Source organism: Microcaecilia unicolor, chromosome 5 (genome assembly GCF_901765095.1).
Source record: "Microcaecilia unicolor chromosome 5, aMicUni1.1, whole genome shotgun sequence".
Classification (NCBI taxonomy): Eukaryota; Metazoa; Chordata; class Amphibia; order Gymnophiona; family Siphonopidae; genus Microcaecilia; species Microcaecilia unicolor.
Window position 1 is genome coordinate 230,934,191 of NC_044035.1, and position 14,526 is coordinate 230,948,716.

Genomic DNA, 14,526 nt, shown 5'->3' on the forward strand with positions numbered 1-14,526 from the left:
TCAGACTCCTCGTCAGAGAAATATCTGATGTCCTCCTCCTCCTCCCACGAGGCCTCACCATCAGTATCAGACACAAGTTCATGAACCTGCGTCTGAAGCCGTGCCTGACTCGACTCCGTGGAAACACAGCCACGGTGGGAGCGCCGAGAGGTAGACTCCCTCGCCCGCACCGGCGAAGTTCCCTCCACCGACGTCGTCGGGGAGTCTTCCTGGGAGGCGGCCGCAGCCGGTACCGCAAGCGGTACCAATGTCGGAGACCTCACCCCGGGCAAAGGGCCAGCTGTTGCCTCGCTCGATGGTACCGGTGGCGCAAGCACCCCCGGTACTGGAGGCGAAGGGCGCAACAGCTCTCCCAGAATCTCTGGAAGAACGGCCCGGAGACTCTCGTGCAGAGCGGCTGTGGAGAAAGACTGGGAAGCCAATGCAGGCGTCGAGGTCAGAGTCTGTTCCGGGCGTGGTCAGTATTCTCAGTGGAGAAGGGTAGTTAGTGGGGTCCCTCAGGGGTCTGTGCTGGGACCGCTGCTTTTTAACGTATTTATAAATTACCTAGAGATGGGAGTAACTAGTGAGGTAATTAAATTCGCAGATGACAAAGAGGCATATTTTCAAAGCACTTAGCCTTCCAAAGTTCCATAGGTTTCTATGGAACTTTGGAAGGCTAAGTGCTTTGAAAATATGCCTCAAAGTTATTCAGGGTCGTCAAGTAGCAGGAGGAGTGTGAAATATTACAGGAGGACCTCGCGAGACTGGGGGATTGGGCGTCCAAGTGGCAGATGAAGTTCAATGTTGACAAGTGCTAAGTGATGCATGTGGGTAAGAGGAACCTGAATTACAGCTATGTTATGCAAGGTTCCGCATTAGGAGTCACAGACCTAGAAAGGGATCTGGGAGTCATCGTTGACAAGACTTTGAAAACTTCTGCTCAGTGTGCTGCGGCGGCCAAGAAAGCACACAGAATGTTGAGTATACTTAGGAAAGGGATGGAAAACAAACATGAGAATGTTATAATGCCATTGTATCGCTCTATGGTGCGACTGCACCTCAAATATTGTGTCCAAGTCTGGTCGCCGCATCTCAAAAAAGATATAAAGGAATTGGAGAAGGTGCAGAGAAGGGCGATAAAAATGATAAAAGGGATGGAACGACTTCCCTATGAGGAAAGGCTGAGAAGGTTAGGGCTCTTCAGCTTGGAGAAAAGGCGGCTGAGGGGGTGATATGATAGAAGTCTACAAAATAATGAGCGGAGTAGAGCAGACAGATGTGAAGCGTTTGTTTACACTTTCAAACAATAGTAGAACCAGGGGACACAAGATGAAGCTAGAATATGGTAGATTTAAAACAAATAGGAGAAAGATTTTCTTTACTCAGCGTGTAGCTGCACTCTGGAACTCGTTGCCGGAGAATGTGGTGGCAGCGGCTGGCCTTACGGAGTTTAAGGGGGGTTTGGACAGATTCCTGAAGGAAAAGTCCATTGAACATTATTAATTTTTTTTTTTTTTTTGGGGGGGGGGGGGGTGCCAGGTTCTTGAAGCCTGGATTGGCCGCTGTCAGAGACAGGATGCTGGGCTTGATGGACCCTTGGTCTTTTCCCAGTATGGCGGTGCTTATGGTAAAATTATATATCACTAGTAAAAAAGGCCCGTTTCTGTTTGAAAGGAAACGGGCGCTAGCAATGTTTTTTTTTTGTTTTTGTTTTTGGTAACTACAGAGTTGTTAGAAAAGTATTATAATGAGAAGGAATATTTGTTAAATTTGTAAATCATCTGTTGCTGTGTTGTTCCGTCATGTGAAGCAACTGTCTTCCCAGGTGCAGTATATGTTTGAGAGAGTGTTTGAGAGTGTCTGTGTGAGAGAGAGGAGTGAATGTGAGAGTGTGTGTGTGTTACAGTGAGATATTTTGTAAGGTCTGTGTTTGTAAGACATGAAACTTGTGTAAGTAAGATTAGATGACAAAGTTGTTTTTTGTTAATCAAACAGGTTTAATGTTTTTTTTTTACATTTTTAAAATGTCTTTATATACAATGTTTTTTGTGTAAACTTTTGTACAGTTTTTGAAAAGGTGTCCTTGTTCTGGTCCATTAATGACTTTCACAATTGCATCTGCAGATGTTTTAACTCTTGAGAATGCTACATATAGTTGCCCATGGGTAAACACAGGTTCTGGTAGATAAATTCCGACTTTGTCAAAAGTTTGTCCTTGTGCTTTGTTTATAGTCATGGCAAAAGCTAGTTTAACTGGAAACTGTTTTCTTAGTAATGTGAAAGGCAGGTCAGTGTTGGATGGTGCTAGTTGTATGCGTGGTATAAAGACAATTGTTCCTGCTGTTGATCCTGTGATTATTTGGCTAATTATTAGATTTTTTTTCAAGTCTTTTACTATCAAGCGAGTCCCATTGCATAAACCTTGTTTTGTGTTTAAGTTTCGTAGCAGGATAATGATTGCTCCAATTTTTAACTGCAGTTTATGGGTAGGCATGCCACTTGGTGTTTGCTGATGTAGGAACTCTATAGGATATAATTGATGTTCTTCATTATTGGAATCTTGAATAGAGTCTGAACTTAAGTAAGTGATTGTTTTTCCGTCTAAAATATTTAGTACAGACTCATTTATGGTGTCTACTTGTGAATTCTTTGGGCATAGAATTGCCTTTTTTGCAAAGTTTGCAACAGAATCTGGTGTAAGTTTATGTCCATAAATGGCATTAACTATACTGTCCTCACAAAGATGTTTTTGTGGTATTTCAATAACATCTTTGTAACCGTTTGGACATGGTAGCTTTCCTTGTGCTAACGTAATAAGCCATCTGTTATATTCGGGGTCTACTGAGCGTACATTTTTTTCTAGTTTAAGTATTTTAAAATTTTTCCAAAGTTTGTTAAATTTAATGCTTGCTTCAATAATGCTTGCAGGGTGCCCATGAGGTACTACTGGTAAAGTTTGTTGGAAGTCTCCACCAAGTAGTACTACTTTTCCCCCAAATGGTCTTTGGTTCTTCATTATTTCTTTCAGTAGTCTATCTACAGCATCGAGAGCCATACTGGGTGCCATTGTTGATTCATCCCAGATAATTATTTTTGCATCTCTAATGACGGAGGCATCATGGGATGTTAACCGCATAGTTGATGTTGATGTTTCCAGGAGAGGTACTGGTAATTTGAATTGTGAATGATACGTTCGTCCTCCTGGAAGTAAATTTGCTGCAATTCCTGTGGATGCAACAGGTAGTGCAATTCCTCCTTCCCCTCTTATCATGCTGATGATTGATTTGTATGTAAATGTTTTCCCACTTCCACCTAGACCATCAAGGAAGAAGCACGTGTGTGAATTATTGTTTGTGTTGCATGCCAAAAGTATTGTTTTAAATGCTTCTCTTTGTTCATTATTTAGTTTTTTTTTGCATTTCTTCTGCTTTTCTTTTTTCATGTGCAGCATTGTAGGCAACGTGTTGATCTTCCAATTTGTGCGTGATGTTTGGTAACCCAAATTGTTGTAGGTGTTTTGCATGTGTAATGAGTACTGCTTGTATTTTATGAAGGCACACTTCTTCACATAGCAGGCAATCACCTTGACAGCCATGCTGTTGTTTAAGATCTTCTTCCATATAATTTTTGTATTTTGAATAAAGTTGAAAAGCATTTGTTATTTCTGCAAAAACACAAATGTATGCAAATAGGTCTCTAATTTGCTGAGGCATGTTGCTCGTGATTGCATCTTCTAATGTGTTGTCCCATAGTGCCTCATCTTGAATGAGCCCTAGTTTTTTAGCTGTTTCTTGAAAGGTTGGATAAATTACATTGTCCACAGTTTTTAGGTCTTGAAAGGACTGTGCACCTGGTTTGTGTAGAAGTATCATTCGTAAACAGTAACGTTCTGGCTCGTTTGCAAAATGTACTGTATACATTCTTCCAATGGTTTTGTTATGTCCAGCTTTTCTAGTTTTCCATTTCCTTTCTGTTTTATCAAAAGTATAGTATACAGGTATATCTGTATACAAAATGTGTTTTGCATTATTATCTTCTGCATTTAGTTTGAACCAGGCTGTTAAAGTTGTGTCCCTTGTTTTGGCTGTTTCTACTGCTGTTACAACTTTGTGTGGTTGGAAAACAATGTTCTGTTCATTTTCTAAGTGTACTTCTAATCTTTGTATGCTATGTGATTGATGATGCATTTCGAAGCTGTTTAATCGCCATGCAGCCTCTGGTGCACTAATATATCTTGAGTCTGTGAATGTTTTTATTTCATCATGTTGTACATTGTTGTGCTCTGTAATAAGTACATTTGCACAATCATGTCCTTTGTAGACATATTTAAAAAGGTATTTTACACTTTTTATAGATGCACATATTTCTACATTTATATGGCAGTTGTATTTTAAAAGTAAATAAGGGTTGTAAGGGACTACCCAACTGTTATTAATCAATTGTCCATGTAACACTGTACCAATCCCATTGTCCCGTCGTCGATATTTGGGATATCCATCACAGTTTTCTATGGTTTCATCTTGGAATGCTTTTGGAAATTGTTTAGAACACTTACCATTTAGCATGCATGGTAAATGTACATTTTTTTGATTGCATGGGCCATGTATCATATGTTTGATAACTGTTGCATGCAGTCTTGGGCAGTTTTGTTCAGAAGGTATTTCTGCACATACTATTTTGTCAATTATTTCCTTTGTTTTTGGTTTGTTTTCCTCCTTGAGGATAAGTAATATGTGGGCATGGGGTAAACCTCTTTTTTGAAATTCAATGACATAAATGATAGCAAGAGGAACACCACATATATGCTGTTTGCATATATCATGTACTAATTCTTTTAATTTTAAATGAAACACCCTTGCCACTAAGTCAGGTCTAAATTGTGGTGCCTCTCCTTTTTGTAGATTGTTATTAATTTCTTCCCATCTTGGGTTGCAGGTCATAGTGATAAACAGGTCTGGCTTGCCATATTTTCTAACTATAGCCATTGCATCTTGATAGTTTTGATGCATATTTCTAGGACTTCCAGCAAATGATGATGGCAAAATAAATGCCTGTCCTGGTGTATTTCCTCTGTTTGTAGCTTCACTTGCTAGGTGGTCCAGTAAGCCTGAGTATTTTTCAATTCTTAATTGTTTTTGATTGTTTCGAATATAATTTAGTCTGTTTGCCTCTGTTTTAATGTATGCATCTACAAAATATTGTTGTGTTAATTTACCTGCACTTAGGAAAGGGTTAAATTCGTCTCTAATTGCAAAACGGTACCCATAGTACTGCATTTGTGTTACTCGTATTCTAGGTTTTTTTGATGTGTTGTTCAGGTTGCGTATAGATGTTGGTTGTTTGCATAAAGGAATATCTATCCCCCAACTCTGATCTCCATATGGGAATAATATTGGATATACCATAGGTTCCAGATTTGGATCTAAGACACTGATAATCTCATGTTTTTGTTCCTCGTTTTCCTTGTTTCTGCAATGTATGATTAGTTCTCTGTGTAATGGAGGTTCTCCATCTGTATTTTGGAAGATGAATGCGACTTCATTTGCTCTAGGAGCATTGTATCGTCTTTGATCATTTTTACGGTCTTTAACAATGACCATTGATACTGTTGTTGGTTCTATTTTTTGTTGTTTAGCTTCATATATGCACTCATTTTCCACTTCAAACAACATTTTACATGCATGTGCAAATGGATTTTCTTGTGCCATAATTTTACTTAATTGTTTCATTAATATATCATTTATTTTTTCATTTGTTGAGTTTTGTAGTCTTTGACTCGCTGCTTCTTCAGGATCTAGAATATATAACTGTGCAAATTGTCTTTTTTTGTCTTTTGAAGGATGTAGTGTTCCTGTTCTATGATAAATGTTTCCATGAATTCTGAAACAGTAAGGGCCATATCCTGGTGGTGCTGCAATGTTTGCTCCCATGGATGCGAAAGCTAAAGAACTGTTAATGGACCTAATGTTTTGTTTGAAATTGTTTGCATATTCATGTTCTCCACAAAGAAGCTTTTCTATGATTTCATGTGTTCTAATTTTTGGTAGTTGAACTTTTCCTTTACTACAGCATTGTTTGAAAAGGTTGTCAGATGGTGTTTCATGTTTGAAAAATTTTGCTTTGCAAAATATACAGACTGTGTTTAGCTGTCCACAACTGTAGTACTGAATGTCATTCTCATTGACACAGTCTATTATGGCAATTCCTGTGGTCTGAGTTGTGCACTGTACTGTCATTGTGTTATTCCTTGTGTCATTGTTGTCTGCAGTTTGTGTTGTTGTCCTTTGTTTTTGTCTTTGTTGTAGTAAATGTGCTCTTCTCTTTTGATCTCTTATTGGTTGTAATCTATTTCTTTGTGTAGCAGCATGCCTAGTTTTGTGTGTTTCTCTTTCTTGGTCCGTCATTTCTGCAATTCGCTTTTTTTCTGTTTTTCTTTTCCTGTTACTCATTCTTTCCTCAGGAGTCATATGTTGTATCTTAGCTCTTTTCCTCGCAGTTGCTTTTTCACGTTCTTCTGCTTTTTCATGTTCAGTGCGTGCATTACGTCTTTTTTTTTCGGCTTCTGCTTTACGCCTCTTTTTTTCCATTTGTGCTATTTGTCAGTTGAGAAGTCTCAGTTGAGACAGGTGCCTTCAGAAAATGAAGATACATACCTGTAGCAGGTATTTTCTGAGGACAGCAGGCTGATTGTTCTCACGAATGGGTGACGTCCACGGCAGCCCCAAGACTGGAATCTACCTAGCAACAGAAGTTTGCTAGAGCCTTCGATCGTGCGCGCACAGCCATCAGGCCCCCGCCCGTCGCACAAGAATCCTGTCAGTTTGATAACAAGCAAAGAAAAGGAAAGACAAATCCAAAGGGGAGGTGGGCGGGTATGTGAGAACAATCAGCCGACTGTCCTCGGAGAATACCTGCTACAGGTATGTATCTTCATTTTCTCTGAGGACAAGTAGGTTGCTTGTTCTCATGAAGGTAAAATTATGTATCATACCTGATAATTTTCTTTCCATTAATCATAGCTGATCAATCCATAGACTGGTGGGTTGTGTCCATCTACCAGCAGGTGGAGATAGAGAGCAATCCTTTTGCCTCCCTATATGTGGTCATGTGCTGCTGGAAACTCCTCAGTATGTCGATATCCAAGCTCCATCCGCAGGACTCAGCACTTAGAGAATTACACCCACAAAGGGACACTCTGCCCAGCTCACCACCGCCGAAACGGGGGAGGGGAATTAACCCAGCTCATCCCCACACAAGTGGGGGAGGGGAATCCATCCAGCTCCTCCCCGCGGAGCGGGGGAGGGACACCACCCCGCCGATGCGGGGAGATCTGGCTTATCCTGCAACCGCAACCGCGGGAGGAGCTGACTGACCCTAACACCGCCGAAGCGGGAAGGGTACAAAGGTGCCCTACAGCCGCACGAAGCGGGAGGGAGCGCCGGCAGAATTTATGTCTCAATCCAGCCCCGCAAAACGGAGGGGAGAGGAATGCAGCAGCTCACTGTAACACAAACTTGTCTCAACTCTTGAAGAATCCAATTGAAAAAACTTGAACACGAAGTCCTCCTGAAGCAACTGAAGACTAAACTTGAACCTGAAATGCAACCAGAATATAAACAGTACAGATATCTGGGAGGGGCTATGGATTGATCAGCTATGATTAATGGAAAGAAAATTATCATGTATGATACATAATTTTACCTTCCATATCATCATGCTGATCAATCCATAGACTGGTGGGATGTACCGAAGCAGTACTCACCCAGGGCGGGACATTGAAATCCCTGACCGCAACACTGAAGCTCCAAACCAGGCCTCCGCCCGAGCAGCCACAGTCAAGCGGTAATGCCTGGAGAAGGTATGGGCCAATGCCCAAGTTGCCGCCTTGCATATCTCTTCCAAGGAGACGGACCCGGCCTCTGCCATCGAGGCCGCCTGAGCTCTAGTGGAGTGAGCCTTCAGCTGAATAGGCGGTACCTTCCCCGCGGCCACATAAGCCGCTGCTATGGCTTCCTTGACCCATCTTGCCACTGTAGGCTTAGCAGCCTGCAGACCCTTACGAGGACCTGCAAACAGGACAAACAGATGATCCGATTTCCGGAAATCATTGGTCACTTCCAAGTATCTGATGATGACTCGTCTCACATCCAGAAATTTGAGAGCAGAGTATTCCTCTGGGTAGTCCTCCCTACGAAAGGAAGGGAGACAGAGCTTCTGATTCACATGGAAGCGAGAAACAATCTTGGGCAGGAAGGAAGGCACTGTGCGAATAGTCACTCCTGCCTCAGTGAACTGCAGAAAAGGCTCTCGACATGAGAGTGCCTGGAGCTCGGAAACTCTTCTGGCTGAAGTAATAGCCACCAAAAAGACCGCTTTCAACATCAGGTCTTTCAGAGATGCCCTCGACAAGGGTTCAAAAGGCGGCTTCTGCAAGGCTCTTAGCACCAGGTTGAGATTCCACGCAGGCACCACTGAGTGCAGAGGAGGGCGCAGGTGATTAACTCCCTTGAGGAAACGTACCACATCTGGCTGCGAAGCCAGGGAAGCACCCTTCAGGCGGCCCCTGAAGCAAGCCAGAGCCCTACCTGGACTTTAAGGGAACTGAGCGACAGGCCTTTCTCCAGACCTTCTTGCAGGAACGCCAGCACTGAAGAAATTGGAGCAGTGAAGGGAGAAAGTGAGCCTGCTTCACACCACGCTGCAAAGGTACGCCAAACCCTGGCGTAAGCAGTAGAAGTAGAGCGCTTCATCGCTCTCAGCATAGTGGCGATGACCTTGTCTGAGAAGCCCTTCTTCCTCAGATGCTGCCGCTCAATAGCCAGGCCGTAAGACCAAAGGGGGAGGGATCCTCCATCACCACGGGACCCTGATGCAACAGGCCCTGCTCCACTGGCAGCCGCAGAGGGTCGTCCACTGAGAGCCTGATCAAGTCCGCATACCAGGGACGTCTGGGCCAGTCCGGACCCACCAGGATTATTCGGCCCGGATGCTTTGCCACCCGATCTAGTACCCTGCCCAACATGGGCCAGGGCGGGAACACATAGAGAAGCTCCTGTGTCGGCCACTGTTGGAGAAGAGCATCTACTCTCAGAGATCGAGGGTCCCGTCCTCTGCTGAAAAAGCGCGGCACTTGGCAATTGGCCGATGACGCCATCAGATCTAGGCTCGGCTGGCCCCAGCGCTTCGTGATGTCCAAGAACGCCTGAGCCGATAACTGCCACTCTCCGGGATCCAAGGTATGGCGACTGAGAAAGTCCGCCTTGACATTCATGACTCCGGCAATGTGGGCCGCTGACAGCTGTTCCAGGTTCGCTTCCGCCCACTGGCATAGATTCATGGCTTCCTTGGCTAGAGGGGCGCTCTTGGTACCTCCCTGGCGGTTGACATAGGCCACAGCCGTGGCATTGTCCGACAGGACCCGTACTGGCTTCAACGCCAGTACCGGGAGGAACTCCAAAAGCGCCAACCGAATGGCTCTGAGTTCCAGGAGGTTGATAGACCACTTTGCCTCTGCAGGAGACCAGAGCCCCTGCGCTGTCCTTCCCAAGCAGTGGGCTCCCCAGCCCGTCAAAGAGGCGTCCGTCGTGACGACAATCCACTCCGGGGTCACAAGAGGCATCCCTGCAGACAACTTGTCTGTCTGCAGCCACCAGCTCAGCGCCTTGCGCACTGCTGGGTCCAAGGGAAGGCGCACAGCATAATCCTCCGACACCGGAGTCCAGCGCTGCAGCAGAGAGTGTTGTAGTGGTCTCATATGAGCCCTGGCCCAGGGCACTACTTCCATCGTGGCCGTCATAGAGCCCAACAGCTGCACATAGTCCCAAGCCCGAAGCGGAGAGGCTACTAGGAACTGGTCCACCTGAGCCTGAAGTTTGACAATCCGATTGTCCGGCAGGGACACTCTGCCTACTTGGGTGTCGAATCGAACTCCCAGATACTCCAGGGACTGAGTCGGACGCAGCTGGCTTTTCTCCCAGTTGATGATCCACCCCAGGGAGCTCAAAAGAGCAATCACCCGGTCCACAGCTTTGCCGCACTCTGCATAAGAGGGGGCTCGGATCAACCAGTCGTCCAGATAAGGATGGACTTGTACTCCTTCCTTTCTCAGGAAGGCCGCGATGACCACCATTACTTTGGAGAAGGTCCGCGGAGCAGTAGCCAACCCGAACGGGAGGGCTCTGAACTGGAAGTGTCGGCCCAGGACTGCAAAACGCAGAAAGCGTTGATGAGGAGGCCAGATGGGAATATGCAAGTACGCTTCCTTGATGTCCAAGGATGCCAGGAACTCCCCTGCCTTCACTGCCGCTATAACAGAGCGGAGAGTCTCCATGCGAAAGTGCCAAACTTTCAAGGCCCGATTGACCCCTTTGAGGTCGAGGATAGGCCGGACAGAACCTCCTTTCTTTGGTACCACAAAGTAAATGGAGTAACGTCCCTTGCCAATCTGATTTTCTGGCACCGGAACGACCGCACCCAGGCGGATCAGATTGTCCAAGGTCTGCTGCACTGCCACAGCTTTGACCGGAGACTTGCAGGGAGAGAGTACAAACCCGTCTCTTAAGGGTCGGCAGAACTCTAGCTTGTAGCCGTCTCTGATGACTTCCAGCACCCAAGCGTCTGAAGTTACCCTGGTCCACTCGCCCAGAAACGAGGACAGGCGTCCTCCAATCTGCACTGGGCCATGGACCAGGACCCCGTCATTGGGTACGAGACCCTGGGGGAGGACCGGAGGGCGCACCTCCGGGACGGCGGTCTCTGCGAAAGGAATGCTGCTTGGGGGAGAAGTTCCTCTTGAAGGAAGAGGGGGCAGAGGAGCCCGACTTGCCTGGGCGGTACCGACAGGCTTCCTGAAACCGTCCTCTGGAGATACCGGGGCGAGCACTGGCCCGAGCCCTGACCTCTGGTAACCTCTTGCCCTTAGACGTGCCGAGATCGGTCACAATTTTGTCCAGCTCGACCCCAAAGAGCAGCTTGCCTTTAAAGGGCAACTTAGCCAGGCGGGACTTAGAGGCGTGGTCCGCAGACCAATGTTTCAGCCAAAGCCACCGCTGCGCAGAGACTGTCTGAGCCATACCTTTAGCCGAGGCTCTCAAGACATCATACAGTAAGTCTGCCAAATAAGCCAAGCCCGATTCCAGGGCCGGCCAATCAGCCCTCAAGGAAGGATCCGAGGGGGAAGCCCGCTGCACCATCGTCAGGCACGCCCAGACCACATAGGAGCCCAAACTGAGGCCTGCAAACTTAAGGCAGCCGCCTCGAAGGACAACCTTAAGGCCGCCTCCAATCTTCTGTCTTGGGCGTCCTTTAGGGCCATGCCACCTTCCACCGGCAACGCCGTTTTCTTAGTCACCGCAGTGATTAAAGAATCCACGGTAGGCCAAAGAAAGGCCTCCCGTTCACTTTCAGGCAAAGGATAGAGGCGGGACATAGCCCTAGCCATTTTGAGGCTCGCTTCCGGGACATCCCATTGAGCCGAAATTAAGGTGTGCATGGCATCATGCACGTGGAAGGTTCTAGGCGGGCGCTTCGTCCCCAGCATAATGGCGGAGCCAACAGGGGCTGAGGGAGAGACGTCCTCCGGAGAGGAAATCTTCAAAATGCTCATGGCCTGCACTAACAGGTTGGGCAAATCCTCTGAGCGAAAGATCCGCGCTGCAGAGGGGTCATCCGCTGCATCCGAGCGGGAATCCGTCTCCTCCAAGGAATCCCCAAAGGACCGTTGGGAGAACTCAGATACGCTGCCCTCATCTACATCAGAGGAAACAGAGTCCGAGCAGAGTGGCCGGCCAAGATGGCGGAGGCGAGCAGCGGGGGATGGGCGTTTATGGCGGGAAAAAACTCCGCACCGGAGGAAGACCCGGGACACTGACCGGCCTCCGAACTGACACCCAACAAGTGCGAATCAGACTTTAAGACCCCCGCATCCCCGCTAGAATCGCACACGCGTTCCGGGGAGCGATCCTTCGCGCCCTCGCCCTCCGACGCCATAGGCCACGTGGAGATCGATCGGGGAACCCCTTGCCCGCTATAAAAAGGTAAAAATTACCTGCTTCTCGCTCCGAGCTGTAACGACCTGGTGTCCCAGTGAGTAGCTGCAATAAACGTTTAAATAAACGTCGAAATAAACGCCCTTAAGGACGTCCAAAATTTTTTATTTTTTTTTTTTTTTAACGGAGCCAGCGGGCGGGGGGAGAAAAGGAGGGACCTGGCGCCACCAGGTTTGCACTTGCTCAAGAAGAGCCCTCAACCCCAGGTACTCAACAAAACCTAAAAATTAGGCTTGGAGACCTAGCCAGAGCTGCTGCTGTGTGTGACCACCACCTGCTGAGATATACTGAGGAGTTTCCGGCAGCACATGACCACATATAGGGAGGCAAAGGGATTGCTCTCTATCTCCACCTGCTGGTAGATGGATACAACCCACCAGTCTATGGATTGATCAGCATGATGATATGGAAGTGCTTATCTCGTGCTGCTGTGTGCCAGGTCAGTGAATGGATCTCAGGACAAAAGAATGCTGATGCTAGGATTGGAAGAACAGGAGCTTGGAGAAGAGGAGATCTTGGAAAAGAGAGTTGATGCTGTCCTGGAGCTTGGAGGAGGGGGGCTGATGCAAGGGCTGGGAGAATGAGGGCAGATGTGGCTAGGTTTGGAGAAGGGAGTGCTGATACTGGGGTTAGAAGAAGAATATGTTGATGCTGGCGGGGTTGATATTCAAAGTTTTAAGCAGCAGGAATATGAATGTACATGGTTGGTGGTATTCTAGTCAGAGGCGGATCCAGTAAATAGCACCAAAAGTTAGGAAAGATCTGTGCTGAGATTGCATTCTGTAAAGGGCACTCCACGCCAAGTGCCCTTTATAGAATAGTACTTATCTCACGACCAACTTTAGGTGCGGATTTACACAAGTGAAACCTGGTGTATATCCTGGCATACAAGTTAAGCACACAACTCTGAAATTCTATAACATCATGACTAAATTATGGGAATGCCCCTGACCTACCCATGTCCCTTCCATGACCTCACCCCTTTTTGGGTTTTGCACGAGACAATTTTGGTGCACAACTTTATAGAATTGCGCACAGGAAGAATCGCACATAAATCCAAATTGCCAATTAATTCCAATAATTGGTGTTAATTGGCTCATTAAGTAATTATGTTATGCGCACATCTCAGGATTACGCCCAAAATTTGGCATGCAAATTTCATCAACCTTTATAGAACTCAGGGGTTAGTGACTGAATGAACTCTTTATAGAATACCAACAAGTGGAAAAGTATGTACCATGATTTGATTACATGTTCTTTGTTGGTGGGCATGCACATAGGCAGAATACACAAATATGTGCATTAATTTTAGAATAGTATAATTTATACACATTCTGGCTAACATCTAGGTGCAGGCATTTAACTACTACTAACAACTAATCATTTCTATAGCGCTACTCAAAAAAATCAGCTGAAACCCCCCAAAACCAGACTTTGGCATGCAAGATAACACCAGAAAAACAAAAAACATTTCCTCTTGCAATAAAAATAGCAGACATAAATTTCAAATATTCCATTCACTATATTACAATTAACAACTACAAATAAAACAAAAAAATAAAATAAAAGCGCAGCTACCACACTACTTTATCTTAAAATAAAAATAAAATTCATTTTTCGACCTTTGTTGTCTGGCCATGTACTTCTTTTCATTTGTGTTGGTCCCTGTCTGTGAATATTTTCCTCATCTTCTTTTAACTCTATTGCCAGGATTTCCTGTGTGTCATTTTTCTCTCTGCCTTTTCCTTTCAGCTTTCTTCGATTTTATTTTCTGCCTTTATCCACGTTTAGTTCTTTCTTACCATCCAATCTTCCAGCATTTCGCCCCGTACCTCCTCTCTCCCCATTCAGCATTTTCCCCCTTGCCCTCTCTCTCCATCCATCATCTTGCCCCTTCTCCCATCAGTATTTCTCCCCTTTGTCCCCTTTCCCCATCCAGCATTTCTCCCCTTGCCCTTCTAGTATTTCTCCCTTTGTCCCTTCTCTCCTCATCCAGTATTTCTCCCCCTGCCTCCTCTCACCCCATCCAGCAATTCCAGCAGTGGGAAAATCAAGAAGAGAAAGGTGTGAGGCCACACTGCTCAGACGCACACTGTTGGCTCTGCCGATCCCCTGCCCTTCTGATGTCAACTTCCTGTTCCGGGGCAGGGGATCTGCTGAGATAACAGCGTATGTCATAGCCTCGCACTTGCAATGCTGTGCCTGCGGTGCTGCTGCTGCTTATAGGGTAAACGTGGCCGCGGGAGATTGGGGAGATGAGCAAGATAGGGGGAAAAAAGTGCCGGTAAACCGTACCGGTGCAAAAAAAGCACTGGCGCTACTAGACATGTGAAGCACTGTACACATTATATGCAGGTACTTTACCTCTCCCTAGAGGACCTGGGGCAATGGAGGGTTAAGTGACTTCCCCAAGGTCACAAGGAGCTGCAATAGGAATTAAACCCAGGTTTCCAGGATCAAAGCCCGCTGCACTAACCATTAGGATACTCCTCCACTA

At 46.1% G+C, this 14,526-nt stretch overlaps 1 protein-coding gene across 2 annotated transcripts in view; it reads left to right on the top strand.

The window, feature by feature from the left end:
* Nucleotides 1-14,526, top strand: part of NME7 (NME/NM23 family member 7) — a 525,560-nt gene that overhangs the window by 507,967 nt on the left and 3,067 nt on the right. The gene's annotated exons all lie outside the window — the stretch shown is intronic.